This window comes from Ovis canadensis, chromosome 19 (assembly GCF_042477335.2).
Source record: "Ovis canadensis isolate MfBH-ARS-UI-01 breed Bighorn chromosome 19, ARS-UI_OviCan_v2, whole genome shotgun sequence".
Taxonomy (NCBI): Eukaryota; Metazoa; Chordata; class Mammalia; order Artiodactyla; family Bovidae; genus Ovis; species Ovis canadensis.
In genome coordinates this window covers 64,773,225-64,782,230 of record NC_091263.1, presented here as the reverse complement: position 1 = coordinate 64,782,230, position 9,006 = coordinate 64,773,225, and the positions used below count along the sequence as shown (strand labels likewise).

Sequence of the window (9,006 nt, the reverse complement as noted above, 5' to 3'; positions counted from 1 at the left end):
TAGGTGAGGGATTAGATTCAGACCAGAAACATGAAACATAGTCAGTTAAGTTATATCATTTGTTAAAAGATGATCAGTAGTATAGGGAGTAAAGATGGCGTGGTAAGGGCAAGGAAGAACAAGGGTTGGGGAACTTCCTGGGAGTCCAGTGGTTAAGATTCCATACTCCCAACGCAGGGGACACAGGTTCAATCCCTGGTTGCGGAAATAAGATCATGCATAAAAAAAAAAAGAGGGTTAGGAGATGGATCAGGCGGGCCTCACTGAGAAAGGCACCTTTGATCAGAGCTTGGAGAGGGAGGAAACCATGCAGATGTCTGCAGAGAACATTCCAGCTAGGAGGATCAGCCAGTGCAAAGCCGTGAGGCAGAATGTGCCTCCCATGGGAGAGGGGCAGCCAGGAAGCCACGGAGATTAACGCTGAGCGAGGTGAAGGGGGCCAGAAGAGACGAGTGGTGGCTATGGAGTAGATGTTGTGGGACCTTGTCAGCCACCTTCAGATTTTTCTCTAGAAAAGGTGAAAATCAAGGCCAGGTCCTGAACAGAGGAGAGGGCAGCTCTTAGTAGCAGCTCTAAGTTTTAAATGGATTATTTAATGGCTGCTGCATCGAGACTAGACTCTGGGGTGAGGGACAGGGAGCCAAAAGGGTGACAGTCACACAAGGGCTGTTACAGGTGTTCCAGACACGCATGTCAGGTGTCTCAGCCCATGTAGGGGCACAGTTAGGGTGAGAGGCTGGGCATGTCCTGAACACAGAAGCGGCAGGGTTCCCTGATGGCTTGGGTACGTGTGTATGAGGGGAAGGACAGACACAAGTCCAGGGCGACTCCAAGCTTCTACTGTATGTGCTGAGGGAGGCTAGAAGAACAGGAGTCTTGGGAGGGAGATCAGTTTTGCCCATGAAAAGTTTAAAACACTGAATGGACATCAAAGTGGAAATGCCATTTTTATGCTAAGGTGTGTGACTCAGGTTCAGTAGAGTGACAAGTACTGGAGCCTTGGCTCTGAAAGGCAAAGAGAGTGGATTGGTGCGTGAAGCCAGGGTTCTAGATGTGATGGGGACAGTTTGGGTTTGGAAGGAGGAGGGGAGTGGTAGGGACTGAGCCCTAGAACATTTCTCTGTTGGGAGGTAGGAGAGATGAGGTGAAACCTGCAAAGAAGCTGGTGGGAGCAGCCACGAGATGGGAGGAAACCCGGGAGAGTGCAGGCTCCCAAGAGACAGGCAAGCATCAGCTGCTCGCTGCTCGTGGAGGTGAGGGTGGAGCACAGACCAGTAGGTCCAGCAACATGCAGGTCACTAAGGACCTTGACCAGGGATTTTTTTTGTGGAGGGAAAGGCAAGCCTGTCTGGAAAGCGTAGAGGAAGGAGAGGTAGGACCTGGAAATAACAATTGTAGACAATTTGTGTGAACTTAGAGGAGCAGGGCTGACAGAGGCGTTTAAGGAAGACTGGGAAGAAGCAGCAGTTATTGAGGGTATGAGATGGGAAGAAGCTGGCAGGGTGGTGGGTTGGAGGCAACGGAAGGACTTCTGGGCCAGAGCTCTGGAAGGCAGCACATGGAGGTCGGACAGTGGCATCAGGGGGCACACAGCATGGCCAAGCCACGCGCTGCTAACAAGGAGCATCCTAGGTCCAAGATGGAGCCAGGGACCTGGAGGAAGAAATACATGTGCTTGGTCGCTCAGCTGTGTCTGACTTTGGCGACCACCAGGCTCTTGTAGCCCACCAGGCTCCTCTGTCTATGGAATTTTCCAGGCAAGAATATTGGAGCAGGTTTGCCAGTTCCTACTCCAGGGGATCCTTCTCCAGACCTGTGTATGAAACCCGTGTCTCTTGTATCTCCTGCTTTGGCAGGTAGATTCTTTACCACTGGGCCACCTGGGAAGCCCCCACAAGGAGCATATGGAGGGACCCAGAAGACTCACTCAGGTCTCAGTCTTGACTTCCTTTGAAGTCATCCAGCAGCCGAGTAACTTTCAAACATCGTTGCTGCTGCTCAGTCGCGTCAGACTTTGCGACCCCATGGACTGCAGCCCGCCAGGCTCCCCTGTCCATGGGATTCTCCAGGCAAGAATACTGGAATGGGTTGCCTTTTTTGTTTAATCGTGGAACAGTAATAATAGACTACATGCTACTTAGAAAGAAAACGTAGCCCTGGGAAATATCGGAAAGAATAGAACTGCTTTCAAAACCATACTAGGCTGCAAACCTGCCCTGCCACGCGCGGCCGGACCTGGGACTGGACTAAGTTTAACCCCCAACACCCATCCACTCCCGACCCAGCATGTCCGTACAAGGCGGCCTCTGCTGCCCCCTGGCGGTCAACTGCTAGAGTCTGGGCTGTGCGGTGACTCAGCCCATACATTACAGAACCTGGTGGTGGGGACGCTCAGCTGCAGCTGTGCGGGGAGCCCTGAGGTTCCAAGGCTGTCCCCCCCAAAAAAAATCCTGGCTGACGCATGGGAAGGGCGTAAGCAAGAAGGCTTCGGGCCGGCCAAGGGAGGGGTGGGGGCTTCATCCATTCAACACTGGGCATCTTGGGCAAGTGAGTAGCTGCCACTCTCACGCTTAGCCAGGTCCTTAGGGAACCAGGCCTTGCTTGGTCCCTTCCCCCATGAGCTGCCTGACCTTGGAGGGGTTCCTGGCGCAGAGGAAGGAGCTGGAGTCCCAGACTCACCCTTAACCGTGCGTTCTGAGAGCCCCACCAAGCATCACCCAGTTCGTCTCCTTATCCTGTCCACATCTCTCCTGGGGTTAAGCTCATCAAGGCACCCGGAGCCCCCAAATCGCACCCGCATGCGGCCCCCGGCTTAGTTTACGGTATGGGCACTGAGCCACCCCAGCTGCGGGAAGCAGGGACATGCCCACCAGGATAATCAGCCAAAATCAGCGTCTAATCTTTGCTCTCAATTTGGGGGATGGAGGTTAGAGAGCATTCTAGAACGCAGGGGATGAAGAAGCCGGGACCAGAAGAAGCAAGGCACACGTGTCGTGGCACATTCTGTGGCTGGGCTGTTAAGGCTGGAGGCAGGCGGGGAGGGCTGGGGTCGCAGCGGCTCCACGGACTGCTCTGAGCAAGAGGACGCCGAACGGCTGCTGCCCTATGGAGGGAGAGCCTTGCTGGCCACCGAGTGGGCAGATCGACGGAGGCAGGGGTTCGGGGCTGGAGGCAGAACGAAACTGGAAGGCAAGACTGATGCTGGCGCGAGCGGCAGTCAGAAGACTAGAAGACCGCTGGGAGGTGGGGGCCCTAGGCCAGCCTCGGCTCCCGCGTTGCTCTAGAGACCCGCTAGAGGGCGCCGCTGTCCCGCGAAGCCGTGCTCGGTCTCTGGCGCCGCCCAAACCCCGCACTCCCGCCTCGAGAAGCCCCGGAAGGGGCGGGGCGGGGCGCTCCGGGGCCGCTTCCGGCTTCAGCTTGCACGGGAGGCGGGGAAGGTGGGGGGGCGGGGGTGGGAGGTAGGGGTGCTCGGAGACTCAGGGTGGTTTGGGTTCCGAAACTTGGGGAACGTTGTCAAATAAGAGGGAGAGGGAAGTGTGCGAGGAACCCGTGGTGGGCCGAGGGCAGGCAGTGTTGCGGGGTCGGGCTGGGGAACAGAGTGTCAGGAGGCAAAAGCAGAGGGTCGGCTCTGGTCTGCAAGGCTGCACCCTTGGTAGCTCTTGGCCCCCACACCAAAGCCTCCAGCCTTTTCCCTTGTGAAATACAATCCTGGAGCTCCTGGGAGGCTTGGCGCTGCCCAAGACCTGAGGGCAGGGCAAGGAAGGCTTTCTAGCAGTGGAGTAAAAAGGTGCTCAGAGCTGGGGAAGCAGCTGGAGGCGGCTGGGGAACCCTTTCAGCAGATTTTCTTTAAATGTTGGAGCAATGTCCATTTGGAGAAGAGGCCAAGCCTGTGCAGAGGACTAAAAGGGGACTAGTCAGCCCAAACCTGCTGGAGGAAACTAGCTCAGCCCGGTTATATGTGCCCTGCCTGCCACCCACCGCCCCACCCCCACCACGTCCCCAGCTACCCTCTCCTAAAGGATGTGGAACAACTGTCTCCATAGGTTTCACTCCATAACCCTCATCTCCTGCACCACATGGTAGCCACCCCCATGCCTTCTTTCCTACTTTCTCTCTTGTCCACAGCAGCCAGAAAAAACTTTATTTTTAACAATAATTTTTTTTGTTTTTGTCTGTGCTGGGTCTTCGTTGCTGCATAGGCTTTCTCTAGTTGCAGTTTGCCAGCTTCTCAGTAAAGTGGCTTCTCTTGTAGAGCACAGGCTTAGTAGTTGTGGCTCATGGGCTTAGTTGTCCCGTGGTATGTGGGATCTTCCTGGACCGAGGATCAAACCTGTGTGCCCTGCATTGGCAGGCAGTTTCTTTACCATTGAGCCACCAGGGGAGCCCCCCATGGGGAACTTTAAAATAGCAGATCATGTTACCCATTCTAAAAAATCGTCCAATTGCTTTTGGTTTTTGTTTGTGTTTTAGTCTTGCACTGCTCGTGGGATCTTAGTTCCCTGACCAGGAATGGAACCTGGGCCGCAGCAGTGAAAGTACTACGTCCTAACCACTGGACAACCAGGGAATTCTCTAAAAACCTCCAATTGTTTTCATCACATTTGGACTGAAATTTGAACGTCTTCCTGCCCTGTGGCTCTGATAACCTGACCTGTCCTTACTCTCTGCTGGCACTAGCCCACAGCTGGCCCTGTGCTAGCCCAGAGCATCTCAGAAGTTTTTCTCCAGCAGCCTGTAGCCATCCCCAACCAGGCTCATTCCTCTAACTTTGTCTAGTTGGCTTCAGGGGCAGCGTTTGCTCCCTGCAGTTCTGCAGAGCAGTGTCCCATGCTCTCGGGGCCCAGTGAGCAGCATCTCTCCTAGAACAGGTCCCGTTCCTCTTCCTGCTCTACTGCTGGTCACCGTCTACAAGAAGCTCCCGAGCCTCGGTGGCTCGGCCTTGGAGGCACCTCACTGGCTGCTTGCTGTTGCATCACCTTCATTAGGGCTGTTTTCGATCCTTCATTAAATTAAATTCCAGGAAGCGCTGCTAATGAAGGCCCTAACGAGTCACAGGAGAAGCTTCCAGCCCCAGCCTTTGGACGGCACTGACAGGGAAGGCAAGGCAACAAGGTGAGCAGAGGAGTGGCTCCTGAGGATAAGGCTGATTAACATTTCCCAGGCCCTCTTAAGGATCCTGGGTCTCCCAGGGGAGGTGACCTTTAGAGGCTGTGTAGGTGGCAGACACAGGGGCAAATTGGACAAGAGCTCTTCAAGGATATGGAGGGGGTCTTAACTCAGTCCTGGACCCAGAGCCTTGAGGGCTCCCTGGATCCCCGGACAGTTCTCCCCCAGTCATATCAGCAGCACCCTGTGAGTGCCAAGATCAGTCGGATTTTCAGGGCCAGACATGAGTCACTGGCTTGGAGATGCTGGGGTCTGCTGCAGGCTGATATACAGTCCTGCATCTCTTAGGCACTTGGGAACTCCCTGCTTGCTCTTCACCTCACTGATGCCTCGTGGCTGCCTTCTCTCACACCACAGACCCTCTTGCTCCGGCCAGGCTGGCCTTTCGGTTCCAGGAACACTCAAGCCCTTCCCGCCCTGCCCCAGTGTCTTTGCTGTCGCTTCTGCCTATCACCCTCTTTTAGCTTGTCACATGCTTGGTCCCTTCTCATCATTCAGAGTTCCCCTCCTTGGGAACAAGGCGCTGTTCCTCATACATACACTTCTCAGTGGCTCTTGTGTCCCCTGCTGAGTTCCTCCGAAACCCTGGAGTTCATTTCCCTGTTAACGTGTTTGGCGTGTGCTCCTGAAGGGCAGGCTTCCAGCTGCCTCCCTCACCCTCAGGTTCTCAGCACACAGTCGTTGAATGAATGACTCCTCCTCTGAGAGCCTCCTGCCCCTGGATCAGGTGGAATCCCCTAGCCTATTAAGCAACTTTTTGGCATGTAATGCTGGGGGCCTGAGTTCTCCAGGCGCTGAAGCCAGTTGAAGGAGGGGGACCCTGGACCCCAAGGCCTGCCAGGCTTTGGATTGTTTCTCTGGGAGGAGGGAAGAAAAGCCTGGGAATGGAGGTTTGGAAGAAAGGGGCAGAGAGGATGAGGTAGCTGACTCCAATCTCAGAAGTGCTGCTGGGCTCAGAAGCAGGAAAGAGGAAGTGCCGGGGGTGTACCAGGAGGTGGAGCCTGGCTAAGGGTTGCAGGGAAGGAACCAGCCCGGGCCACTGAGATCTACAGGCAGAAGTCGCTGAGACTCTTTATCTGTAAAGCTGCGATTTAATGGTACAGAGTCTTGCTGGCGACTCTCTGCCATCTGTGAGCCATGGAGGTGGGGTAGCCAGAATCCTGGACTTGGCATCCCTGTGGGGTTCTGCCTGTTCCTGGACTCTGGGCTGGGGGCAGACACGCCTACCACGAAACTGCCTTTGGGGAAGTGCTGGCAGCTTCCCCTTCCTGGAGCCCGTGAGCTGGTGTTTCACAGCCCACTAAGAGGGTCTCCATTCCTCACCCTGTTCAGCCTGGTACATGACAGGAACTCAGGACAGAAGAGCTGCTCTGTGGCCTGTGGCGACCCCAGGGCTGTCCTAGCTCTCCAGGGGAGCCAGTAGCTGGCCCTTCATTCCAGCTGGGGCGCTGTCCTCATCTCTGCTGAATGTCATTTCACTGTCCCTTACAGTCTTAAGGGACTTAAGGGGGTGTTGGAGCAACGTGCAGCGCAGAGAGACAAGTAATGGCTCCTCTGGTGCCTAGGAGGCCCTGGCTGGGCAACCATCCTCTGTCCCCAGAACAGTGTCTCATGAAAGGATAAAAGAACTCCTGGGTTCCCAAGTGTGAAGGAAGCAGCATGCCTCTATGTCCCTCACTGGATGACCATGGATGGGTCCCGACCCCTTCTGGGTCTCAGTGACCTCAGCTGCAAAGCCGGATGTTTCTCTAGCTCTGGCCCTCGATTTTCTCCCTACCTCTTCCTGAACCCACCTTCACAGTCCTTGTTCCCTCTTCCTTCAGTAATCTCCCTCTAACACTGCCCACACCATCTCTACCAAGAAGGCTTCCCAACTTTCCCAGGTACCTTGAATTTCTCCCCTCTCTCCACAAACAGCTATGGCATATATTTTTTTTTATATAGCAACAGCAGGATTAATTGTTAACACTTCTCCCTGCTCCAGGGTGGGGGAGCCCTTAGAAAGGGTGAATTAAAGTTTATGTGATTCATTCATTTCATTTAACAAAGATTTACCTACCAGCCCCCAGGATTAAGCTGTAAGGGGTCTGGAATCAGAGATCTGAGTGATGGCGGGAGAGACTCACCACCAGGCATGGTAGGATCTGTTGGGGGAGGGGAAGCCTCAGGACAATGGGAGTCAGAGATGCCCAGTTTATAGCCAGGGAATGAAAGATAGGGAGGAGGGAAATGGAGGAAGGGATAAAGGAGGACATTCAAGAGGGTGGGGAGAGCAAGGCAAGTCAGATGGCTGGAGTGCTAGGGTGGCACAGATAGAGGGAGATGATGTGGGCCTTGGTGGGGGACAGCCCCTCCAGGACCTGGCAGAAATTACTATTATAGCAAGTCACCCGTACTGAGGGTGTTCCATGTACCATGCACATTCTGAACATTTACCTACATTTTCTCCCTTAGCCCTGATCTCTGCCAGTACAATGGGTAGCTATGACTGTTAGGTCCACTCTAATGATAAAAAGACTGGAGACCCAAGGAGTTTCTGGTACTTGTCCAAAGTAATACGCAGCCAGCCAGTTTGCAGACTGCTTCTCGGAGAGTCCTTGCTGTCAGCCACCACTGTTGCACTTGTGCCCCTGCATGGTCCAAAGCACTGTGCGTGGGCTCTATCCTCAGGGTACTGGGGAGCCACAGAAGGTTTGTGTACAAGACGGTGATGTGGCTTCTTTGAGCAGGATTCCCTTGACTGCCATGTAGAAGATGTAGAGGAAGCTGGAGAGCCAGGGAGGAGGCTGGAGGCCTAGAATAAGGGACAATGGGGCCATATTTGAGTGGGAATTAAGGAGGTAAGGAAGGGAAGAAACGGACAGGATGTAGGGATGCAGAGGAAGGATCATGGCTCTGGCTGGTCACAAGGCTACAAGGTGGAAAGCCCAGGAATAGGGATTATTGGGGGTACTCGAAATGACTGGGCTTCAGAGCAGTGGTGAACATGGGGCTGGTGATTCAGGGAGAAGCTGGGCTGGCCCTGTGGGGTTCTGAGCCCCAGGAGTGGTATGTGATGGGAGGAGCAAAGGGAGGCTTCTTTCCAGTAGCCCTGGGGCCCCCATGGAGACAGGGAGGGAGCAGCCAGGAGCACTGGATGCAGGGGTCGCTGGACTCCAGGAAGAGCACTTGAAAGGAGGGACTAACTGGTACAAATACCAGAGGAACTGGCTTGGGGCTAGGGGGCCATGCCTCCCAGTGGCCCTGTCCTGCCTGGCCTCCATTGATTGGGGTCTGTGTCTGCCCGCCTCTGGTGAGCCTGGCCTCCTAGGGGTTGACAGGTTCTCCTGTTGCCTGGCAACTGCAAGAGCTGTTGGCTGTTGCTAGGAGCAGCCTGGGGAGGCCTGAGGAGGGAGGATCAGCTCTTAAGTGAGGGGCGGGGCTGTGGGGGGACAGGCGCGCCTTGGAGCTGGGTTTGTAGCCTTTGTGGACAGGCTGTGTTCTCGACTGTGTGCACCCGTTTACAGTGTGTTCTGTGGATTTGAAGCATTTTGGAGGTTGAGCCTATGTATGGATGTATAGAGCATATCTCAGGGACATGTCTGTGTCCCTGGATGGGTATTGTGTGTTTTCAACAGGTTCGCTGCGTGCTTGTAGCAGGGCCTGCCTGAGCTTTGATTCCAGGCAGGAGAGAGTCCTGGGGGAACCATTTGAGGATTTACAGGCCAGTGCCTCCTCAACAGGGGAGCCATTCAAATAGGGACACACAGACATTCCAGGGAGAGGAGACAGCTTGGGAACTGGGAGCGGAAACAAGATGTGTGTCAAGGTGGTAAGGAGGGAGTCTGTGCTGAACAGGGG

At 54.7% G+C, this 9,006-nt stretch overlaps 1 non-coding gene across 1 annotated transcript; it reads right to left on the bottom strand.

Moving 5' to 3' along the window:
* Positions 1 to 4,495: 4,495 nt before the first annotated feature.
* Positions 4,496 to 4,567, bottom strand: TRNAE-UUC (transfer RNA glutamic acid (anticodon UUC)). The gene has a single exon. It is a non-coding gene; the product is annotated as a tRNA-Glu (tRNA).
* Between the last annotated feature and the right edge of the window lie 4,439 nt (positions 4,568 to 9,006).